This window comes from Cebus imitator, unplaced genomic scaffold (assembly GCF_001604975.1).
Source record: "Cebus imitator isolate Cc_AM_T3 unplaced genomic scaffold, Cebus_imitator-1.0 Scaffold347, whole genome shotgun sequence".
NCBI classification, from domain to species: domain Eukaryota; kingdom Metazoa; phylum Chordata; class Mammalia; order Primates; family Cebidae; genus Cebus; species Cebus imitator.
In genome coordinates, this window is record NW_016107662.1 from 1,711,012 (window position 1) to 1,735,486 (window position 24,475).

Here is a 24,475-nt window from a genome sequence, read left to right on the forward strand (position 1 = left end):
AGTTGGATAATTTTTTTCAGTTGGAGCTTTTTGTTCATTCAGTGTCATACTAATATATTTAGATTTAAATGTATCATCTTATTTGTTTTCTATTGTTCCAGCTGCTCTTTGTCCTATTTTGCCTTCTTTCTTGCTCTCCTTTTAAAATTATTTAAAAATTTTTGCTACCTCTTGCACCATTACCCTGCTCTTTGTGCATTCATTCATTCTTCTGCTGGTGAACACTCTAGAGATTTCAATGCATCTTTGACCTATTAAAACCAATCTTTAATTGGGATGTCTATTGTTTTGTGGACAGTGCATTTACTACTATAGATTTCAGATTTCTGAGAAATTATATTTTCATCTAATTTATATAACATATTAGTCATAGTTACTTTAGTTTATGATTATACTAAAATCTGGTTCATGTATGGACCTATTTCTGTTGTTCTCCTTATTTTGATTTCTGTATCTGATTTATTGGCCAACTTTCTTAATTTTCTTTTTTATTGCATACCAGATGTTGTGTATAAAAACTTGTTGAGGCTATAATTGGTGCCACCATCTCCAGAGAAGACTTAATATGTTTTATTATGAGTGTATCCCCTTTAAAGTGGAGGCTGATCTGTCTTCAGAGGCCTTCACTAAACGATGAGGGTTTTTACACAAACCTCTGCTCTTTGGTGCCTTTTTTTTGTTTGTTTTTGGAGATGGTGTCTTGCTCTGTTGCCCAGGCTGGAGTGCAGTGGCATGATCTTGGCGCACTGCAACCTCTGCCTCCCAGGTTCAAGTGATTCTCTCCTGCCTTGGCCGCCTGAGTAGCTTGGACTACAGACACGTGCCACCACACACGACTACTTTTTGTATTTTTAGTAGAAACGGGGTTTCACCACATTGGCCAGGCTGGCCTCAAACCGACCTCAGGTGATCCACCCATCTTGGCCTCTCACAGTGTTGGGATTACAGGCATAAGCCACCATGCCCAGCCCTTTGGTGCTTTCTGTACTCCGGTTTTGTGTCCCTAGCACTGAGTCTGCCAGAATCTTGGCTTTGCTTTTTATCCTGTTAGCAGTGCTTTTGCTTTGGTTTCTTGGATTATTTGGGATATTATAGATTTAATGGGTGCCCTCTCTCTGGAGATTATGTGTTTATTCATGTTGGCTTGTTGAGGATTTTAGGTGGAGAGTGATTCTTGTGGTGTATAATGTGTGGAGTATGTTTTCATTGTATATAATTTCTTAATTTCTACTTTTTTTTTAAAGGTGGAAGCAGGTGCTGTTTTTGTGTGTTGTGGTGACAAGGGTATAACAGATGCATAAATTAATGAGTCCCACCAGAATTTACTCCATAGGTCATATCTAAATTTATACAATGGTTAGGATGGCCGCAAAGTATTTGAGTTTTATTTTGGGATACACTGAATAGGTCTGGATTCTGTTCTGTCTCTTAGAATTGTTTTATTAATTTCATTTGAAAACCCAGGAGTATATAGTGTTTTTTTAACGTATACAATTTTGTGTTCTGTGCCAGTTTTTGTAAATAAAGTATTATTGGCACATAGTCACTTCTGTCCCTTTATATATTTTTATGGCTGTTTTGCCAGTAGAGTTGAACAGTTGGAACAGAGAGCGTTTGATGCCTGTGGAGCTTAAAATACTTCCTCTCTGACCCTTTACACAAAGGTTGCTGATTCCTGCTTTAGATAGCAAACTAAAGTGATTCAGTTCTTTTTATAGAATTCATCATTAATATTCTAAGGAATTGGTTGTAGCTTAAGGAATATGTCTTCTCTCTCTTCTTTCCTTTTGTCCTTATATAATTTGAAAAATTGCTTTTCTGCTCCCATTTTCTTCTCTTTCTGGAGCCTTACCCTGTTGATAGTGTTTTAGGAAAATCCATGTGACGCCAAGGCACACTTGGGGTGTTTGCACCAGAGATTTGTAAGTATAGAGTAGGAGGCATGTCTTCCCACATAGTGACCATAAACAAGAAACACTTGAAGGTCACAGTCAAGCTTTATTAAAAAATATAGCATATATTGAGATTGGTTTGAGAATTGGGGAACCCTTTTTTCAGCAAAGGCTTTTAATAAACTGTGTGGCAATCACAAAGAGCACTGTAGTTTGGATTTAGCACCAAGCTAAAGTTTCAGGTCTTAGGACAGCTTATTACAGTCATTCATCTCAGGGCATCTAGTCTGCTGACTCTTTTTGGCTGTACCTAAAAAGTCAGAGGTACTTCAGCCACGTCTATTTCCAAACCAGAAATAACTCAGACGTAGCCCCAGCAACGCTGGAGATCCACGTTAGTTACACTGGCTTAGGATTTAAATGTTCACAGGCATCAATCATCATATTAATGTTTTAGTGCCGTTGTAGGTGTTGTCAGGAATATGAAAAAAAAAAAAAAATGTGACCCAGCCTTTGTTGAGAAGGAGGACTGGAGAGGGCTGATTTGACGCTTTCCTCACTTTAGCAATCCCGTCAGTCATTGAGTAACTTGCGCAAAGTCCTGTGTGGAAACTCATTACTGTGGAAGGTGTTATTTTTGGGTAGAAGCAGATGATTGTAGCAACTGTGTAATGTATGCACAGCCTCTCAGGCAGGTCGTGTTCTGCTTCCACGTTTTTTCTTCCAGTTCCATTGCAGAGTGCTACCAGAAATCACAGTGGCTATGCTGGTGCTGCTTTTTCCAGAATCTCTCTGTATTAGTCTGTTCTGAAAAAGATGGCTAAGGGAATCACAGTTCCACGTGGCTGGGAAGGCCTCACAATCATGGTGGAAAGGCATGTCTTACTTGGCAGCAGATAAGAGAGAATGAGAGCTAAGCCAAACGGGAAACCCTTTATAAAATATTCAGATCTTGTGAGACATATTCAATACCATGAGAACAACATGGGGGAATCTCCCACTGGGTCCCTCTCACAGCACATGGGAATTATGGGAGCTACAATTCAAGATGAGATTTGGATGGGGACACAGCCAAACCATGTAACTCTCCCTTATCCCAAATGACTCTAGGGTCAGGGATGGGAAGGCTGGAGAAAAAAAGTGGAAACAGTAATACAGTGGGAAAACGCCTTTCTACCGCTTCTTTTGGCGTTTTACTGAATTTTGGAGGATAAAGCCCCTTTTCATCCAGTGAGGACTCTGAGAAGTAACATCATGTGTTTGAAAACACTTCCTAATCAGTAAAAGCAGGAGCAGTCATGACAGCAATAATAGAACTAATGGAAGAATGAACCTCACCCCCCGCATCTAATGCAGGGACTGCTAATAATGAGAGCTCAGAAAAAGAGGCTTTGGTTTGACCTGTGGCCTAGAAAGTGACAGGTTGAGTTTGTTGGGGTTTTATTGGTTTCTTTCCTTCCTTCCTGTTTTCTTTTATAAAATATTTTTCATAGATCCTTCTTTAGGAAAGTAGTAGTCTTGTATTTTGAGGATACGATGGAGAATTTTAGAGATGACAGTGGCCAGTTGCAGTGGCTCATGCCCATATGTCAGCACTTTGGGAGGCCGACATGGAAGGATGACTTGAGGCCGGGAGTTTGAGACCAGCCTGGGCAACATAGCGATAGATGCTGTCTTGCAAAAAATTTGTTTTAGAAATTAGCTGGGCATGTTGCTGGATGCCTGTGATCCCAGTTACTTGGGAGGCTGGAGCAGGCGGATTTCTTAAGCCCAGGAGTTAGAGGCTGTGGCAAGCTGTGATTATGCCACTGCACTCCAGCCCTTGCAACAGAGTAAGACTCTGATACAAAAGAATAATACAAAAATAAATATGAGAGCAAGTCATAACACTTATTTTTTGCTGTGCTGTAATGTTGTCACATCTCCTAAACTGGTATATATTAAGATGTTTAATTTTTTGTTCTTAAAGTTCAATAGGTTAAATCTATGTTTGTTATTTAAAAAATGAAACTTAGGTATTTTTATTTACAGATATTGGGTGAAATAACTATTCCAAACATTGCATTTTGAGGAGCAAAACACGTTTCATATTGATTTGAAAGTAATATTTAACTTGAGATCTGTTTTAAAAAAGGAATGGGGAGATATTCAAGAGACATGGTATGTGCCTAAGAGGTTTGTGCTCCCTCCCAATTTCCCTTTTTCTTTTAAAACATAATGTATAATAATAACAATATTAACAACAACTGAAATGCCCCAAGAATAGTCCAAGGCCCTGCTACTGGTGCTGCTGCCCTTCCTCCCTTCCTTCTTCTCCTGCTTCCACTGAGTCATAATTCAATGTCTTTGAATAAAAACCCCATTGCTTATTTTTGTTTGGATCCAGTTTAGACTCAGAAAGGCACTGAGCATGAACTGCTGCTTTCACAGTCTTTGCCTGAGTCTAAAACAGCTTCATTAGTGGGGCCAAAAACAGTGGCAGTTTTGGCAGGCATTGCCAAGTGCTCATCATTTTCAGCTGCAGTGATACATCTGGATGCAAAGAACTAAACTGAAAATAGCATGAACCTCCACTAGCTATTAAATGAAAATACTGTGTCAGTCTAAAACGTAACTTTGCATGATAATCATCCCTGTACCTTTCTATTTTGAAATACAGAAATGTAGGCCCTACTTCAGACTTATCTAATCATAATCAGGGGTGAAGGTGTTGGGTGGCACAATCAGCTATATTGAAAACAAAAAAATCTTGATGGATGATTCTGATAGCCAAGCAGGGATGTGAACTACTTGTTTACAGTATGCACTCAGGATTATTTTGCCAGAAATAATTAGGTTTAAATAACTGTATTTGCTCTGGGAGAAACTGATCTAATGTGTAATTAATAAATGAATTAATAAATGAAAAGTATTTACTCACGGCACCCACTGCACACACTTTTTCTTCCCCACTTTTTCATACACATCCTAAGGTATAGTCTCAGATTTGAGTTAATCCTTTTGCCTATTTAATGATGGTATATAGAGTCTATTTCTTACTAGGTTTGCAAAGCTACAGAGAGTAGGAACCGTTAAAAAGATCTGTAGAAAGGCAGTTGGCTCTAGCTTTTTTTCCTTTTAAAGTCAGTTTATAAAGTGTTTTTTTTTTTTGTTTTTTTTTGTTTGTTTGTTTTTTTTAATGTTAGGAATATGAAACAGAAGTTTTTAGAAAGAGGACAGTACCTCTTCTCTTCCATTGTGTTACACTGGGTTTAGGAGGAAAGAGGAGGGAAAGAAGAAAGGGAAATTTTAAGGATTCAGTAAGGATGATATACATCATTTATTGTCGTATTTCATCAGTATAGGATTTGGGGTTTGCTTAAATAAAAGTAGTACCTTGGTTAATATTTTTAAAGACATCAATGTTTTTGTATTTTTGAGTTCTGTTAATATGGCCTATTGACTTTTGCAGTTGAAGCTAAAAAAATCGTAACTTCAGTTGAATATTTAAAACCCTTAATGTAGCAATGTATAGTAAGGAAGAAGATAAAATTGGACCAGCAGGTGTCAGCAAGAACCAAAATAAAAAACATTAATCCTCATTATCTCAACATTTATTTTATTACTTTTCAGTGATGCCGTAGGTGTGAAACAACTTTAAAATGATATTTTAGTGGACATATGCCTGCATTCTAATGTAGAATCTTTCTGTCTCAGTATATTGCTCTAATGGGAAATGATCAGATGTTTTATGGAATTGTCTGAAATACAGCAATAGCTCCAAAAAGATTTAAAGAAACAGACAAGTGCTATGAATTTTTTCTCATTTCAGTACCTTGAAAAAATTTTCTACATAAATTATTGTATATCAAAAAGTTTGTATTTAACAGTTTAACATTTCTGTAGTTATTTGTTATCCTTTTTTCAGTATTCCATTTCTGTTTATTAGTTAATATCCATAGGCATTTTATGGAAATAGGAATAGGAGTTTATAAACAACCGTCTTCCTAGTGGGCTTCATTTTCTGATGAAAATAGGGCATTTATATGTTTTCAGCATACAATTAAAGATTTCATTTTAAGTCCATTCTAATTCAGTGAATAGTCAGGGGAAGGTAATGTCTGCTTTTCCAAAGAATTGAAAGGTTCATTACATTTCTCAGTTTGTCACAATTTTTATTAGAAATCCTTTTACTTTTTTCTTCCTTCTCACTTGATGAATTAATGAAAATACAAATTCAGTAGGCAAATGTGATATCCAGTATTTTTGTTAACCTTATTAGAGTAGTAGTCAGTAACATAATGAGTGATAGGAACATTGCTGAGACCACACAGAAGATATGTGATAATTCAGGCCAGTCTGAGATACTTTGATTCTCTATGTTTTATTTCTTGTTATACCAAATAAAGATCTTCTATTTTACATTTATCCTTAATTTATTAAATCTAGTGCTACCCAGAAGTTTGATTTCTAGATATTTATCAGAGTGTATTGAAAACTTATGTGTGGACCTGTTTACAAATGTTCATAATGGCTTTATTCATAATTTTCCTGAACTGGAAACAATGCAGGTGCCCCTCAGTTGGAGAATAAATATGGAGATACGTCCATTCAGTGGAGTACTACTCAGCCATAAACATGAACCAGCTGTATAACCTTGTTGAATCTCAAATGCACCATGCTAAGTGAAAGAAGCCACATTCAAATGGCTTCATTTATATGACATTGTAGAAAAGTTAAAACTGTAAGGACAGAATTAGTGTCCTTAATCCTGTAAGATTAGTGGTTGTCAAGGATTGGAGGAGGATTTGACACTGAAAGGACACGGGACTTGTATGGGCTTTTCTATATTTTGATTCTAGCGGATGATTTCATTACTGAGTTTGTTAAACTTGTAGGAATTATACACTAAAAATGACAGTTTAATTGTATATAAGTTATACCTTAGTTTAAAAAGTTCTAAAAATAAATGTTAAACAAGGTACATAGACTGAAAAATAAAATGAAAGATAATAATTCATACTTCATTTATCTATTTATCTGTTGGTTGTCATGTATTTCAATTTTAGATACATTTCTAACACTACAATCACTTTTATCTGTGGTTTCATGTAGATAATTAAATTTGCCCTGTTACCTCTTTAACATTTCTTCCTATATCTTTAACCTTCTATCTAAGGTCATTTTGATTCTTCCAATTCTCTTTGCTGTTTTTTGTTCATGTAGGCTTACTTGCTTGAGTGCCTGGCAATTTTTTATAATGTATTGCGTATTATATGTGCAAAAGTGTTTGTACAAATAATCTGGAGCCTAAGATATTATTATTTTCTTTCAGAGAATTTTTATATTTTTGTCTAGGTAGCTGGGGGCTGTAGCTATCAGATACTATTTTAATTTTAAGGTTTGAATAAATGTATGAAGTATAATGTGTTTGTTTATTTTGCAACAGGGTCTTGCCCTGTCACCCAGTCTGGAATGCAGTGGTACGATTGGTGCTGCAACCTGAACCTCCCAAGCTCAGGCAGTCCTCTCATCTCAGCCTCCTGAGGAGCTGAGGCCACAGCACCTGCTACCACGCCCGGCTAATTATTTTTATTGTTATTTTTGTAGAGACTGTCTCCCTCTGTTGCCCAGACTGGAAATGTACTTGTTAATTAGCTTGATTGAGCTAATTGCACAGTGTGTGCATATTTCAGTATATGTTTGTATGATAAATATATACAGCTTTTGTCAATTAAAATGCTTTTAGTATTTGAGATGATTTAATGCTGTGAGAAGGCTTGTTTATTATGTTTAGGGCTTTTGAGGTCCTTGGCCAAATCGTGGAATTGTTCCTGGTAGTCCTTTGTTGAACTCTAGACTACAGCTAATGAAAAATAAAAATGAAGTAGAGATAATATTAATACAGTTTCTCTTTCTCTGTTTCCAAGAGACTGAAAGAAATACCCTGCAGCCTCTTAGCATCTCAACTGTATTTCCACTGTCAGTATAACAATCAGTGGAAAAAACATGCTTAGATGCTGGCTTGCTTCTCTTGACTTCTTTCAGCCCTCAGATACTCTGGACTTCTAACTCGTTTCTATTTCCTTAGCTCTGGTGATGCATTAAAGCAGCTGCACACACACACACACACACACACACACACACACACATGTATATATGCACACATATATGTATACACACGTAATATACACATGTATGACATATATGTATGTTTATATATGTATGCATATATATATTTTTTGGTAAAACTATCCTCAGAAGGAGAGTTGTCTGAATTATTTTGCCACTATAAAAGCAAAGATTGCCAATACTGTTTTTTATGCTCATACACACATACAAATGTGCTTTTCTTAAAAACAGTGTTAAGATAATTTTGTACATTTTATTATGCAAAGTGATGTTTTTCATTTAACATATTACAAATTCATATAATAATAAAGAAAATATTTATTTACTTTATGTTTATTCCTGTGCCAAGCACTGTAGGGATAAAGTGATACATAAAAGAATTTCCTAACCTTATTTGGCTTATATTTTGGCAAGGTAGATAGCTTCAACAGATAGCTACATAATTAACTAAATGTAATTTTGATAATGACAAAAATAGTATCCTTTGAGTACATATAACATGGAAATTTTTTTTGAGTCTTTTTCATTTCACATTATGTTTCATACATTTAAAAATATCACGAAAATATTTTCTTTTTCTTTCTTTCTTTTACTTTCTCTCTCTCTCTCTTTTTTTTTAATAACAAAGAAGGAGTCTTGCTGTGTTGCCCATGCTGGTACTGAATTCCTAGGCTCAAGCGATCCTCCTGCCTTGCCCTCCCAAAGTGCTGGGATTACAGGTATGAGCTACCATGCCAGGTCTAATATATATATATATATATATATATATATATATATATATTTGGAGATTGAGTCTTGCTCTCTCACCCAGGCTAGAGTGCAGTGGCATGATCTCGACTCACTGCAACCTCAGCATCCTGGGTTCAAACAATTCTCATGTGTCAGCCTCCCTAATAGCTGGGACCACAGGCACCCACCACCATACCTGGCTAATTTGTTGTACTTTAGTAGAGACGGAGTTTCATCTTGTTGCCCAGGCTGGTCTTGAACTCCTGAGCTCAGGCAGTCCGCCTGCCTGGGCCTCCCAAGGTTCTAGGATTACAGGTGTGAACCACCTCATCCAGCCTATTTTAATTTTTTTAGAGACAGGGTCCCACTCTGTCACTTAGGCTGGAGCACAGTGGTGTTATCATAGCTTACCATAACTTTAAACTCCTGGACTCATGTGATCCTCCTGCCTCAGCCTCCTGAGCAGCTAGGATTGCAGGTACATGTCACCATGCCCAGCTGTTTCTTGTGTGTCTGTAGAGATGGGGGTCTTGCTATGTTGCCAAGGCAGGTCTTGAACTCCTGGCCCGCAAAATTTCCCCCCTTTGGGCTCCTAAAGTGCTGAGTTGTAGGAGTATGCCACTGCACCTGGCCTAAAAATTTTAATAAACATTTTCAATCTAGTGTTCTATTTTATGTATTTGTTATAATTTAGCCATTCTCATGATGTTAGACATATCCAGTTTTTTAAAACGATAAATGCTTTTATAATGTGTACATTCTTATATGTAATCCCAAATTCAGTCACTGATTAAGTTTTTTAGAAGAGAATTGTTGGATTAAGAGTACTGGTAAAGTATATGAAAAATTCTTGATATTTATTGTCATATTTTTCTGGAAAGGTTATACATCTATGTAGTCATTACATATACTTTTATAGTATTTATTATTTTGATAGGTTATCAGATGTATTATATGTCCTCGTCCCTTAAATTTGTATTTCTTCATGAGTGTTATTCCACATGCTTTATGATTATTTCCAATATGTGTTTTTTGTGCCAATTAGTTTATTAAGGAAGTTAAGACAAAATTACTTTATGAACCGTGGAGTTAAAATTAAAGTAGGATTAGGTTTTCTAATTCTTTTCCAGTTCTGTGATTTTGTTATTTTATATCTGGATTATCATTTTTAGCTTCTTTGTTGAGAATACTTTTAAAAAACTTTTAGCAGTGAGTGGCAGGAAGCAGATTCCAGAGCCTTATTATTATAGGAAATTATGTATCAGATGAAGAATACTGTAGTTATCATTGTTACAAAAGAATGAGATATGAAAATCCTATACACAGATCTCTTTTCCATTGATTACACTCACAGATTACATAGTTTTAAATCTTCTTGGGATCTCGGGCCATTTCAAATGGGTCATTCTGATTTGTGACATGTGTGTACACATGTGCTTACTTTTCATTATTTTGAGGTGTTTTAACATTTTAGGGATTTATGGTACTAAAATAGTATAATATTTTTAGGAGAGAGTGTTAACACAAGAATCAAGAACGTGTAAAAAAGGTTATTGAATTAGAACAGTGATTGAAGAATTTGAAAAAAGGTTATATTTTCTGGCATTAATAATACAGTTCTAATGGAAAGAAATGCAGTTTTTTTACAAGACGGTGGATTGATCATTAGCATGCCTTTTCCACTTGGAAAGAGAAAATCGTGTGTAAAAATTCATGCTGTGAACTTTTTTCCAAGAAGCAACGTAGGAACTTAACAGAAAAACTGAAAGAAACCAGAGACCCTTTGAAAGGAGCAGTGGACAGTAGACAGCACTCTACACCATGCACTGAATAGAAAACTGTCTCCAGACTGTTACACACACTCCTGCAGGGGAACGGAACAATCCAGGCCATAGGGGAAGGCCTTAACCCTGCCCGGCGCTGGAGCTGATGTACTGAGCAGTGGGGAGTATATGAGAATGAGTGACATCCAGATGTGCCTTGTGTGCATTCCCAGATTCCAGCAGGGGAGGAGGGAAGCCATTCTTGATTCTGTCTCACAGGGGACCTTACGGAATTCTGCCAACTAACTCAGACTCTGTTCACAGGTTGAGAGAACCTACCAACTGAGATTTGTGTGAGGCTGAACTTCATTGGCTGTAACTGATGAGCGAATGAAAGGTGTGTTATAGCCATAGGAGCAGGAGCTGGATGCCCCGCCTCACTGGTGGTGGATCAGGAGAGTCACTGCCTGAAAGCCAAAGGGCATATATGGCCTGGGGCAGTTTTGTGTTCTGCGCACAGGCTGCCTGGAATTCAGCTGGCTGCTGTTAGCAAAACACTGCGGGTGTGAGACCTGCCTTGCCAGGTACAGGGGAGCAGAGTGGGGCTTACTGCCACCTGCTAATCTCCACTCCCAATGCGGATTCTTTTGTGCAGCAGAGGCAGCTGTACTCCTCCCATGAACATTACCCCAGCGGCCAGGGAACTGCCCTCTGATCCCCACTGGGGCCACTGCTTGTGCCTGCATGTGGGAAGCCAGAGCATGGACTTGCCTGACCCAGCCCACACCTGGCTTTGTTCCTCTACCTGCCCTTGTAGCATGACACAGTGGACAGGGACATTTGGGAGCTCCATGGCCCTGCCCATTGCCTGAAATACCAGAGTGCCACCCCATGGTAAAGTAAGGCAAGCAAAAAATCTGCTGTTACCACTACAGCTGATCCTCTTTCATAAGCGCCACCTCGCGGCTGTCTATGTCAACATCTGCAGGCACAAAAACACAGCACTTAGGAAGAAGAAAGCATTTGCGTGTCCTCAGCTATCATTGCTTGAATCACTCTGGCTAACCAGGAGATCTTAAGTCTCTCTACATGCCCAAGATGTTACTGCTACAGCTGGTATTCGACAAAGCCAACACACAAAGGGGATTTATAATCAAGGAAATCTCCATGTCTACGTCTCCCCTCCCACCCCCATCAGAGGTGGTGTGGTACCTGCTGCTGGGAGACTAGAAGACAGGTCACATGTCTGGATTTTTTGCAGACATTCCATAGCACCTGTCTGGAGTGTGACAGCATCACTTGATGGCTAGACCCAGAGTCATGTGCAGTAGTCTGGCCTTTAGGGACTACTAATCCTAAGGGAAGGGGGAGTGTACCACATTAAGGGAGGACACCGTGGGACCAAAGAAACTGGACTGCAGGCCTTGAGCTTTTGAACTTTGCAGTTGTGGAAAGTTTCAGCAGAGGCACAGATGCAGTGCTGGGCTCACTGGGGAAAGTGTATGGCTTTACCCCAACAGTCAGGTGGCCCTTGTGCTTGTGAAGGGTCTTGGAGAATGGGGCTTATTCTCCCCTTTACCTACCACTGCAGAAACAGCTGGGGCTTCTCCCACAGGAGCTCAGCGTGGGTGCATCTGTAGACAGCCTTCCTGGAATATTTCACGGTTACTCTATCCTCAGAGGAGGAGCACTCTCCTTGTTCACACTTGCATGAGAGGTAGAGTCACGACCCCACTCTACATGGAGCATAAGCATTCCTGCAGATGAAAAGAGGTGCCTGTCTGATCTCAAAAGCGAGGACACTGGGTGAGGAGTGTTACTGGGAGGTGGATCGCTTTCCTGCTGGCCTGGAAGGAAAGCTGTGGTGGCTTCCTTCTTTCTTCCTGAAAGACGTCAGTGGATTTCACCGAGCACTTCCCCAGCCACCTCTGTCAAGGGTAGGACCTCTGCCCACCATTGGGATATTGCATTTATCACCTGCTTTAGCTATGGCCAGTTTTACCCATGGGTATGTCCTACTAGCCTGAAGCCTGAACTGTTCAACCTGGAGAACAAAATACTGGAGAGAGAAATTTTAAAAAGTACACACCACTGGGGAATGAGATAAGCTTCATGAGACCTCTGCTATTCCAGCCCCACAGGAGTCAGTGAAACTACTCATAACCAGTACATTGCTACTACAACCAGCGTCTGAGAAAGGCGGCATCTTGCACAAAGATTCTCTGTAACCAAGAAACTCATAGAGAGTCTTTGCCACTGAAAGCCCCAGAGCTGAAGCTAGATGACAATAAAGCCACATCTTGAAGGGGGGAATGTAACCCAGTTAAATAAAAATTAAATATAAAAATAATTTACCCAAATGAGAAGGAACCTGAAAAATAATTCTGGCAATATGAAAAATTAGGGTTCTATGACACTTCTAAAAGATCACAGTAACTCTCCAGCAGTTGATGCAAATCAAGGTGAAATCTTTGAAATACCAGGCAAAGAATTCAAAACGTTGATTATTAAGTTACTCAAGATACAAGAGAGAGATGCAAACCAACATAAGTTTTAAAAACAATTCTGGATATGGATGAAAAATGTTCTAAAAGATGGATATTTTAATGAAAAATTAATCAGAACTTCTGGAAAAGACAGACATATTTAGGGAACTACAAAATGCAGTAGAAAGTTGTAACAATAGACCAAGTAGAAAAAAGAATTTCAGAGCTTGAAGACAAGGCTTTTGAATTAACCCAATCAGACAAAAATAAAGGACAAAGAATTAAAAGAAATGAACAAAGTCTCCAAGAAATATGGGATTATGTAAAATGGCCAAACCTAAGAATTATAAGTATTTCTGAAGGAGTAGGAAAAATAATGTTTGGAAAACCTATTTGAGGGAATAATTGAGGAAAACTTTCTTGGCCTTATTAGAGATTTAGACATCCAAATACAAGAAGCTCAAAGAACTCCTGGGAAACTTATAAGAAGGATATCACCAAGGCATGTAGTCATTAGGCTATCTAAAGTCAATGTGAAGGAAAGAATTCTTACAATGGTGAGACAAAAGCATTAGGTAACCTACAAAGGAAACCCTATCAGATGAACAGCAGAGTTCTCAGTAGAAATGTTACAAGCCAGAAGGGACTGGGGTCATATCTTTAGTCTCCTTAAAAAGAATAAGCGACAACCAAGAATTTTGTATTGAGCAAAACTAGTTTTTATAAATGAAGGAGAAATAGTCTTTGTCAGACAAGCATTGCTGAAGGAATTTGTCAGTACTAGGTACTAGACCCGCCATACAAGAAATTCTAAACAGAATTCTAAGTCTTGAAAGAAAAGGTTGACACCCATAAGAATAGAAACCCCTGAAAGCATGGAATTCACAAGGTTTATAAAACCATAACACAATGAAGAAAACAAACTCACTAGGTAACAACGTGATAACTGGAACAGTACCTCACATCTCAATATTAATATTAAACGGAAATGGTTTAAATACTCCACATAAAACAAACCTGTCTAGTCCACGTCCTGTGCACAACATGCAGCCCAGGATGGCTTTGAATGCAGCCCAGCACAAATTCTTAAACTTTCTTAAAATATTATAAGATATTTTCATGATCTTATTTTATTTATTTTTATTTTCCTCATCAACTATCATTAGTGTTAGTATATGTATGGCCCCAAAAAATTCTTCTTCTTCCATCGTGGCCTAAGTGAACCAAAAGATTGGACACCTCTTACTTAAAAGATACAGATTGGCAGAATGGATAAAAAAATCAAAAGCCAAATAACTATTGTTTTCAGGAGACACACCTAACACGTAAGGATTCTTATGGACTTAAGGTAAAGGAGTGGAAAAAGATATTTCATACAGATGGAAACCCAAAGTGAGAAGGAGTAGCTATTCTTATATCAGATTAAAAAGTCTTTAAAACAGTAACAGTAAAAAAGATGAAGATCATTATAGGATTATGAAAGAATCGATTCAACCAGAAGATATAACAATTCTAAGTATATATGTACCCTACTCTGGAGTTCCCAGATTCAGAAGGCCAGCAATTACCACTAGATTTAAGAAAAGAGATAGCAACACAACAATAGTGGTGACTTTAACACCCCACTGACAGTGCTAGACAGATCACTGAAGCAGAAATTCAACAAGGAAACACTGGACTTAAACTGCATTCTAGACCAAATGAACCTGCACTGTAGAACAAATGAACCTAACAGATATTCACAGAACATTCTACCCAAGAACTGTAGAATATACATTCTTCTCATCAGCACAAGGTATAATGCATTCTCCAATGTAGATCATGTGATAGGCAACAAAATGAGTCTCAATAAATTTATAAAAACAGAAATCACATCAAGTATATTCTCAGACCGCAGTGAAATAAAACTAGAAATCAATACCAGAAGGAACCATCAAAACTGTACAAATACATGGAAATTAAACAATCTGCTTCTGAATGATTTTTGGGTTAACCATGAGATCAAGATGGAAATTACACAACTTTTCTGAATGAATGATAACAGTGGCACAAGTTATCAAAATCTCCAGGATACAGCAATAACAGTATTAAGAGGAAATTTTATTGCGCTAAATGCCTACATCAAAAAGTCTGAAAGATCACAAATTGACAACCTAATGCCACACCTTCTTCTTAGAGAAACAAGAACAAACCAAAGCTAAGCTAATAGAAGAAGAGAAATAACAAAGATCAGGGCAGAAACGAAATGAAATTGGAACAAAAAAAAAATACAAAAGATCAATGAAACAAAAGCTGTTTTTTGAAAAGATAAAATCAATAGACCATTAGCTAGATTAACCAGGAAAAGAAGAGAAAAGATCCAAATAAGCTCAATTAAAAGTGAAACTGGAGATATTACAGTCAATAGCACAGAAATACAAAAGATCATTTGACACTATGAACACATTTATGTGCACAAAATAGAAAACCTAGATGAAAGCGATAAAGTTTTGAAAAAATACAACTCTCCTAGATTGAATCAAGAAGAAATAGAAATTCCGAACAAACCAATCACAAACAGTGAGACTGAATCAGTCATTAAAGAAACAAAAAACAGCTGCCAAGAAAAATAAGCCAGATAGATTCGCAGCCAAATTCTACCAGATATTCAAAGAAGAATTAGTACCAATTCTACTGAAACTGTTTCTAAAGATTGAGAAGGAGGCAATCCTCCTTAACTCATTCTGTGAAGCCAGTATCACCCTGATATCAAAGCCAGGAAAGGACATAACTGAAAAAGTAAACTGCAGACCAATATATGTAAAATACAGATTCAAAAATCCTCAACAAAGTGTTAGCAAACCAAACTCAACAGCACAACAAAAGAAATAAAAATTCAGCATGATCAAGTGGGTTGCACAGGGCTGGTTCAGCATATACAAGTCAATAAATGTGATTGACACGTGAACAGAATTGAAAACAAAACCACATAATCATCTCAGTAAATGCAGAAAAAGCATTTGATAAAATGCTTTTGATAAAATCCTTGATAAAGAAACATACCTCGAAGTAATAAAAGCCGTATATGACAAACCCACATCCAACATCATACTGAATGGGACGGAGTTGAAAGCATTCCCTCTACGAACTGGAACAAGATAACAGTGCCTACTTTTACCACTTTCGTTCAACATTGTACTTGAAGACTTAGCCAGAGCTATCAGGCAAGAGATGGAAGTAAAGGACATCCAAATTGGAAAAGAGGAAGCCAAACTATCTCTGTGCTGATGATGTAATTGTATACCTAGAAAACTCTAAAGACTCTTCCAAAAGACTTCTAGATCTGATAAATGAATTAAGTATCAGGTTGCAAATCAATGTAAATAAATCAGTAACATGGCTGTACACCAACAATGAACAGGCTAATAATCAAATCCAGAACACAATCCCTTTTACAATAGCTATGAGAAGAGAAAAAAAAAAAAGCCCCAAGTCTAGGAATATTCTTAACCAAGTAGGTGAAAGAGTTCTACAAGGAGAACTACAAAACACTGCTGAAATGAATAAAACAAATGGAAATACATCCCATGCTCAGGGATTGGAAAATCAATATTGTGAAAATGACTATACTGCCCAAAGCAATCTACAGATTCAATGCAAATCCTATCAGAATACCAGTATCATTTTTACAGAATTAGGAAGAACAATCCTCACATTTATATGGAACCAAGAAAGAGCCCAAATAGCTAAAGCAGTCTTAAGCAAAAAGTGTAAGTCTGGAAACATTACGTTACCTGACTTCAAATCATACTGCAAGGCTATAGTAATCCAAACTGGTATAAAAGTAGATGCAAAGACCAATGGACAGAATAGAGAACCCCAAAGTAAAGCCAGACACTAATTGATCTTCAACAAAGAATACAAAAGCATAAACTGGGAAACGGACACCCTATTTGATAAATCGTGCTGGGAAAATTGGATAGCCACACATAGAAGAATGAAACTGGATCCCTGTCTCTCACCATATTACAAAAGTTAGCTCAAAATGGATTAAAGATTTAAATCTAAGACCTTAAACAATAAAACTTCTAGAAGAAAACCTAGGAAAAAACTCTTCTGGACAGTGACCTAGGCAAAGAATTTATGATGAAGACCCCAAAAACAAATGCAACAAAAAATAAATAAATGAGACCAAATTAAATTAAAAAGCTTCTACACAGCAAAAGAAATAATCATAAGAATAAATAGACAACCTATAGAATGGGAGAAAATATTACAAATTATGAATCAACAAAGGACTGATATGCAGAATATACAAAGAACTCAAATCAGTAAGAAAAAAAATCCAATTAATGTTTTTTGGCCAAAAAACGTGAATAGACATTTCTCCAAAGAAGATATACAAGTGGCCAACAAATATGAGGAAATGCTCAACATCACTTACCATCAGGGAAATGCAAATTAAACCCACAATGAGATACCACCTTACCCCAGCCAGAATAGCTATTATTTAAAAAGTCAAAAAGCAATATATACTGGCATGGATATGGTGAAAAACGAACACTTATACACTGCTGGTGGAAATGTAAATTAGTACCATCTCTACGGAGAATGGTGTGGAAATATCTCAAAACTCAAAGTAAATGTTTGATCTAGTAATTCCACTGATGGGTGTCTACCCAAAGGAAAAGTCACTGTATCAAAAAGAACTTGCACGTGTATGTTTATTATAGCACAGTTCACAATTGGGAAGAAATGGAATCAACCTAAATGCCCCTCAACTGATGAATGGATAAAGAAAATGTGGTGTTTGTGTGTGTGTGTGTGTGTATATATATATATATATATATATGTTTTATATATATCTGTATATTTATGTGTATATATTTCATGTAAATATATATAATTAATATTAGTTTATATATATAATTCATATATTAAAATGTGTGTGTGTGTGTGTGTGTGTATATATATACACACACACACACAGAGTGGGCTAATGGACATTGGAGACTCAGAATGGGGAAGGGTAGGAGGGATGTGAGGGATGAAAAAGTACTTTTTGGGCACAATGTACACTACTCCAGTGGCAGGTACATTAAAGTCTCAGACTTCACCACGGTACACACACTTTAAAACATCATTATTGTACGCAATAAATATATAGAATTTTTGTCAATTAAAATAAGTTGAAACAATTCAGGGTTTACATTTTTGGCATGAACATCACAGAGGTGATGTTTTCTGCTAAGTGCATTGTGTTTGGAGGCACATATCTGCATGTTCTATTACTGGTGATGTTAACTTTTGATTATTTGGCTAATGTGATGTCTGCCAGGCTCTCTACTATGAAATCACTCATTTTCCCCTTTGTAATTAATGTGTTTTTCATTTATATTTTTTTTGTCAGGGCGGTTGGAAATACTGTGGGACACTGTATAAACTTTGCTGTACTGATCATCTATAGAAGATTCTTACCTGGATCAGTTATTTCTGTGATGACTGGCAAATATTGATTTTTATATCCCATTGTTCTTTCTTTATTAGGTGGCATTCTTTTGTAAGAAGTAGATTCCCCCATTTCACTATTTATTAATTTGTATTGTTATGAACTCATGGGTTCTTATTTTATTCAATGGATGGATTATAATTTGTTACTCTCAAATTGTGCCAAATGTGGCTGGTGGGAACCCATTCAAGCTGGCTTTTATGTCTTTTGTACATGTCAAAAACCCACTCAAAAGAACCCGCATTGTTCTTTGAGTACTACCTTGTCTTTGGCACAACAAAATATTACAGGCTCAGCTTGTACTTTCTCAGCCTGGGCCCTGGAACCAATCATTTCTTCAAAGAACCCTAATTCCTTTAAGTGAAGAAGGGCTTTAGACACCAAGATTGGTACTAGGCTAGTTTAATGTGTTTATAAATGTTGAGACTGAGATACTGCAGACATTCATCATTCTCTTCAGAGATCTGATAGTTACCCTGGTAGTTCTTAAAAACTCACTCATTATAACATAGAAGTGTAAGAATGAACTGTCAACTCTAAGCACTTAATTTTTTGGGTTGTCTGATATAGACATGTCATTTGCTTGATTATGGGAAGTACTGGATGACTCAGTTAAATGCAGGCGGAAAAGATAGGTCAGGAATATTTCTGCTGAATGGAGGCTTGGGGCCAAGAAAAATATTAGTTCTGGATTTGAGTGTTCAGACTCTGCCAAGTATCAGTCACTGTAAAGTTTCCGTGATACCCTTTCATTTTTTAGGTATCACATGTACATACTGCTCAGTCAATAATTTTCTTTTGGATGGGAGTAGTGTTGCTATTTAAATATGATTGATCCTCTCTTTTTGTTATTTTTGAGCTGTAGTTGTAATCAATGAATTGTCTTATTAATATTCTCAGGATATTTAAATGGTACATATAACTAGAAGGAATATTGAAGAGTTTATGAATAACCTTGAAGATTGAAAAAGCACTTTATTTCAAAAAAAGGAAACTATTAAATAAGTTAGGATTAATGTGCTTCAACTCTTTAGAATTCTGAAGAAATCAGAAAACTAAAACTTCTGAAGTTCTATTTGAAATATCTCTTTAAATTGGTATGCAAATAGTTTGATATGTAAGATTTCATACTGTGTCAGTGATCCATTTTAAGGAAACTTTTATCACACGGAATCACTAGTTGGAAGCATAAAGAGGAAGTCTATTTAAATAATATTTGGAAACATAAAGAGGAAGTCCATTTAAATAAATAGAATCTATAGATATTCTTGGTTAAATTAAATTTACTTTACATTTTAAGTTAAAAGTTGAATTTGAAAGATGATGAGATTGACTAGTCTTTAAATCTTTCTTAAGTACTTTTTATTATAGAATGAAGTATTTTTCTTTAGTTTTATGTTCTTTAATACAATTAAATTTTTTTTTTCTGTCTAAAGGCTAAGTTTTTTTGACAAAAATTATCACAGGTAAAATGCACCAGTGATTTTTCTTAAAAACATATTTTTAAGCGTCATTAAATAAAAAAACCTTTCTATTAAATGTGTTTTAATACTATGTAATGGGCCAATAATCAGATTAATATTTGGAAATATATATTGGTTTATTTTAGATCAATTTCAGCAAAATAAATTCTCAAGAAATTCACTGAAGATGTCTACAGATGTAGATTAAAGCTTGTTGTTTTAAGATTTTAGCTATGGTAAACATGTTAGCTCTAGTTTTTCAATTCAAATGATATTCAGGAAAAAGTATATACTTAGCATGATTTAATTTGCTGATAATTATCTAAGGATTTTAGCTTTAGAAAATATATTTAACTTATTAAATATCAGAGGAGGAACTAGGAAAGGCATTTTTATTTAGGGAACCTTGTAATGTTATTTCAGTTTTTAAATGAAGGTATTTATCTAGCATAGTGTCATTGAGGACTGTATTATTTATAATATATACAGTATATTGTGCTTTGTTTAATAGTTTTCTTATCAGGGTCACATGAATTGTGAAAATTCAGTCCACTGGCAAGCAGATCTGATGTCTTAAAACTAAATGGTTTCGTTATTTAATTAGTGTTTGTGTCTGATATTCAGATTCCTAATTTTGTTCTTTTATTTTCCATGAAATATGTGACTAAACACAAAAATAGCATAAGATGATTGTTTTGCTTTAATGTGTATTAAGTTTCTGGATATATGTGAAAATATTTGTAGTACTTAAAAGATTTGGGGTTACCATAATATGCTTAAGAGAACCTTTTTTCAATCACATTAAAAAGCTTTAGATGTTAAAGAACTAATTGATTTGAGACTTTCAAGACAATATATCAAACTCCCCTTCCCCAAAGAAATTTCGAGTATTCTAAAACCATTCTTCATGGGTTTTTTTCCTAATAATTTACAATTAGGTTTTTCTGTGTGAATCTCATTCTGTACTTTACCCTTCCTGACACCCCACCCCCCTTACCCTGGTTTTTATTTTCCCTCTGTTACCAATTTTGGATGGTGGTAACGGCATGTGCTCTTTCCCCCAAGCTAAAATCATGGAATCATTTTTAACTTCCATTTTCCATCACCAACCATATCAGTCACAAGTCCTAAAAGTCAAAACAAGCAATGCTAACTAACATCGATCCTGTATTCTCCATTTTTGTTAATGTTTTATTCTTTCAACGATGTTTATTGAGTACCCATTATATGCCAGGTAATTGCTGATGAATTCAGCAGGGAACAAAATGACAGTCTCGCCCTGTTACTTATATCATAGCAGAGGAGATACACAATAAATAAGTAACAAACAAGACAATTACAAATCGTTATAATTGCTGTGTAGAAACCAAAGAGTAAAGATACGAATCATGAGTGTAAGCACACTACTTTGGCAAGGGCTAATTCTGAAGCAGCCATTCAGGGATTCTGGGCCTAGAGGATAGCCAAGTACAAGGCCTGATGCCAGAAAGGATTTCACAGGTTTCAAGAACAGAAAGGAGTTCAGTGCTGATGGAAGGCAGTCAATGAGAATACTGGGCTGGTAATGCGGGAGAGGCAGGCAGAAGGTTACTTACAGAATCCTACTGTGATTCAGAAAGGAGTTTGAATTTTATTCTAAGAACAATGAGAATGTTATAATTTGATTTATGTTTTCAAAATGTCACTTTGGAGAGAATGATAGAGAAAGAGAGATCCGTTAGTAGGCTATTACAGTAGTCCCAGGTGGAGACATAATAACTTGTAGAGTGGTATTAGTGGTAATGGAGGAACATGAACAAATTTCAGATATATTTTGGAAGTAGAACAAATGACACTTACTGATGTGTTGGACATGGGGAGCAAGTTTCATTTTAAAGTCTTCTTGATGAGGGGTAAAAGAGTATATTCTTATCAAATCTCAACTTTTAAGTATACGTCTTTTAATATGCGTGAAATTGGAAGTATGCTTAAAGCACAACTGCAGCAAATCAAAGTTATCTCAAGGAAAAAGCATTTGTGCAGTTGTTTGAAGAGCAAGGTGAGTAGCTACTGTTTTCATGGAACACGTGTTTATTTGAAAGCAAGACAATATTCAGACAGGAATTTCATAGATATTTTTAGGAAAACCATCTGCCTATCCTTTAAAGGAAAACAACTGACATTATTTCTTGTTAATGATATTTGAGCTTTTAAAGTGAAAATTAAAGAGTTTTGGGAAACTTACAGTATGACCTTGACATCTTCTGGGTATTTGAAGACATTTTTGGATGCGATTAGTGGTGATGTTGATTAGTATGATTATTTTTAATGTGTAATGAAATAGTCAACATTTAGAAAATCCAAGTAACTCAGTGAACTAAAAATTTTCAGATGACCAGTGTAAAAATCTTGCATGATTAAAGATCTATGCAAAGGGAAAGATAGACCAATGGATTTTAAGAGTATGAAGGTTCATTGATGCAATTTCAATGTACACACTATAGTTTAGAAACCTGCCACCTGTCAAGTTTGGTATAGTATAAAAGAAGAATATTCACAGTGATATGAAATGTTTATTGAAATACTTCTCTTTTTTCACCTATGCATTTGTGGAATGTATAGGTGATTTTGAAATATATAGACTTGCGGCACATAATGATGCTTTATGAACTGCATATAAAACTTACGCTTTCTTAAGATTATAATGAAGCTGAGAAATTTGTATTGCTTAGTGATATCATAGGGGTTATAATGTTTGTGGTACAATGCATTACTTTTTCTGTGTTTAGATAGTGCTATAGGTATCTGTGGTATTCAGTGCACTAACAAGCCATACAGGTTTGTAGCCTAGGAGCAATAGGTTATACCATATAATCTAGGTGTGTACTAGGCTATACCATCTAGGTTTGTGGAAGTACGTTCCATGATGTTCAGACGATGACAAAATCAACTGAGAATGTATTTCTTAGCACATGCCCTCTTCATTGGGCAACATTTGTCTGTACTTCAAACAAAACAGTGTGTCTCATTGTAGAAACTGCTTCTGAGAGGATAGATATTAAATTTGCAAAATGTAAAACTATGGTTCCCTCCTAATTTTTGGAAAATACAGCTATTTATAAATATATAAAAAATTAAATATAAATATATAAAATAAACAAATAAATATATAAGGGACTTATGTTTATTGGTAACTAAATTAGTATGTATTTTTTAAATTTCTGAGTTTTAATTCCCAGTATGGCGAATATAGATGAATATAACCCATATAAACAAAAGGTCTTTAGAGACCTCAGGTAAAGAAATGTAGAGACCTAAATGTTTGAGAATTGTGGGGCTGGGTCAAATGAGTAGATGGTAGTACATGTAGAAATAAAAAAAAAAAATGGAGGAAAAGCAAGTTTTGTAGTGCATGAGAGGTGAAACCTTTTATTTTGATGGAAACACCAAGTGGGGCGTTGGTTATAGGTGTTTGCAGTTCAGAGCTCAGGATTGATGCCTGTTTAGTGAAGATACAAATTTCAGAGTAATCATATACCAGTAGTATTCAAGGCCATGGTCCTGGTCGGACATGGTGGCTCACGCCTGAAATCCCAGCACTCTGGGAGGCTGAGGTGGGAGGATCACTTGAGCCTAGGAGTTCTAGACCAGCCTGGACAACATAATGTCCACTGATACTCCATCTCTACAAAAAGTAAAAATTAAAAAATTGAAAAAATTGTAAAGGCCATTATTATAGATGACTTGAGAAGTATGTAGGTTAAAAAAAAAAAAAAGATTCAAGTCTTGGAACACTCTAGCATATATGAGTTAAACAGAAAAGGGAACTTAGGATAGCTAGGAAAAAAACCAGGCGAATGTGAGATTACAGGACATTTCAGGAAAGCGGGTTAGTCAGTGGTGGTAAAAGCTGGTGGAGGATGAGTAAGGGGACCCTCATGATGGCTCTTGTCATCTCTTGTCTGTATTGGTGCAGTGACCTGTTAACTGGCCTGCTTGATTGTGGTTGTGCCCCTGTCATATTGCTAGAAAGATTGTCTTCCAAAAATAGTGAACTTCTCTCTCAGCTGCCTAAAACCTAACAATACCTCTCTCGTATCAACTAGGTATTAAAATTTTTGTCATGAACTGACACTTGTCTATTTTTAGATTAATCTTTTGCTACTAAGTCCCCACCCACGGTCTCCCACGGCTCACCAAGTTTAATTTGAAATTACTTATAAGGTGGTGTTTACTGTACTTTTTACTGTTTTGATGTGTTCTTTCCTCTTCCCAGAATTCCTCTCTTTCCTGGCTCATGTAAACCTTGTTATCTTTTCTTGTTCATTACTTAAAATGCAATTCAGTCAGCACCTTCTTTGGGCAGAGTTTTTTTTTTTTTTTGCTCAAGATTGGTTGCCAGACTTGTTGAATTTGATGACAGTTTTTTCATCATTGATTTTGTACTTAATATGTAGCAGTAGTTACTTAGTTTTTCTTAACATTTATGCATGCATGCATTCATTAAATACATATTTTTTTCAGCCACCTGTTTCGTACCAGGTATTGACCTAAGCATTGGGTG

At 36.2% G+C, this 24,475-nt stretch overlaps 1 protein-coding gene across 5 annotated transcripts in view; it reads left to right on the top strand.

Annotated features, from left to right (window-relative positions):
- Positions 1–24,475, top strand: part of NEK7 (NIMA related kinase 7) — a 150,384-nt gene that overhangs the window by 42,306 nt on the left and 83,603 nt on the right. The window contains exon 1 of one of the 5 annotated variants that reach the window (XM_017506070.2): positions 8,703–8,722. The exons of the other annotated variants lie outside the window; for them this stretch is intronic. The gene's annotated coding sequence lies outside the window, so the exon portion shown is untranslated. Of the gene's footprint in view, positions 1–8,702; positions 8,723–24,475 lie in introns of those variants that run through there. 5 annotated transcript variants of the gene reach the window in all.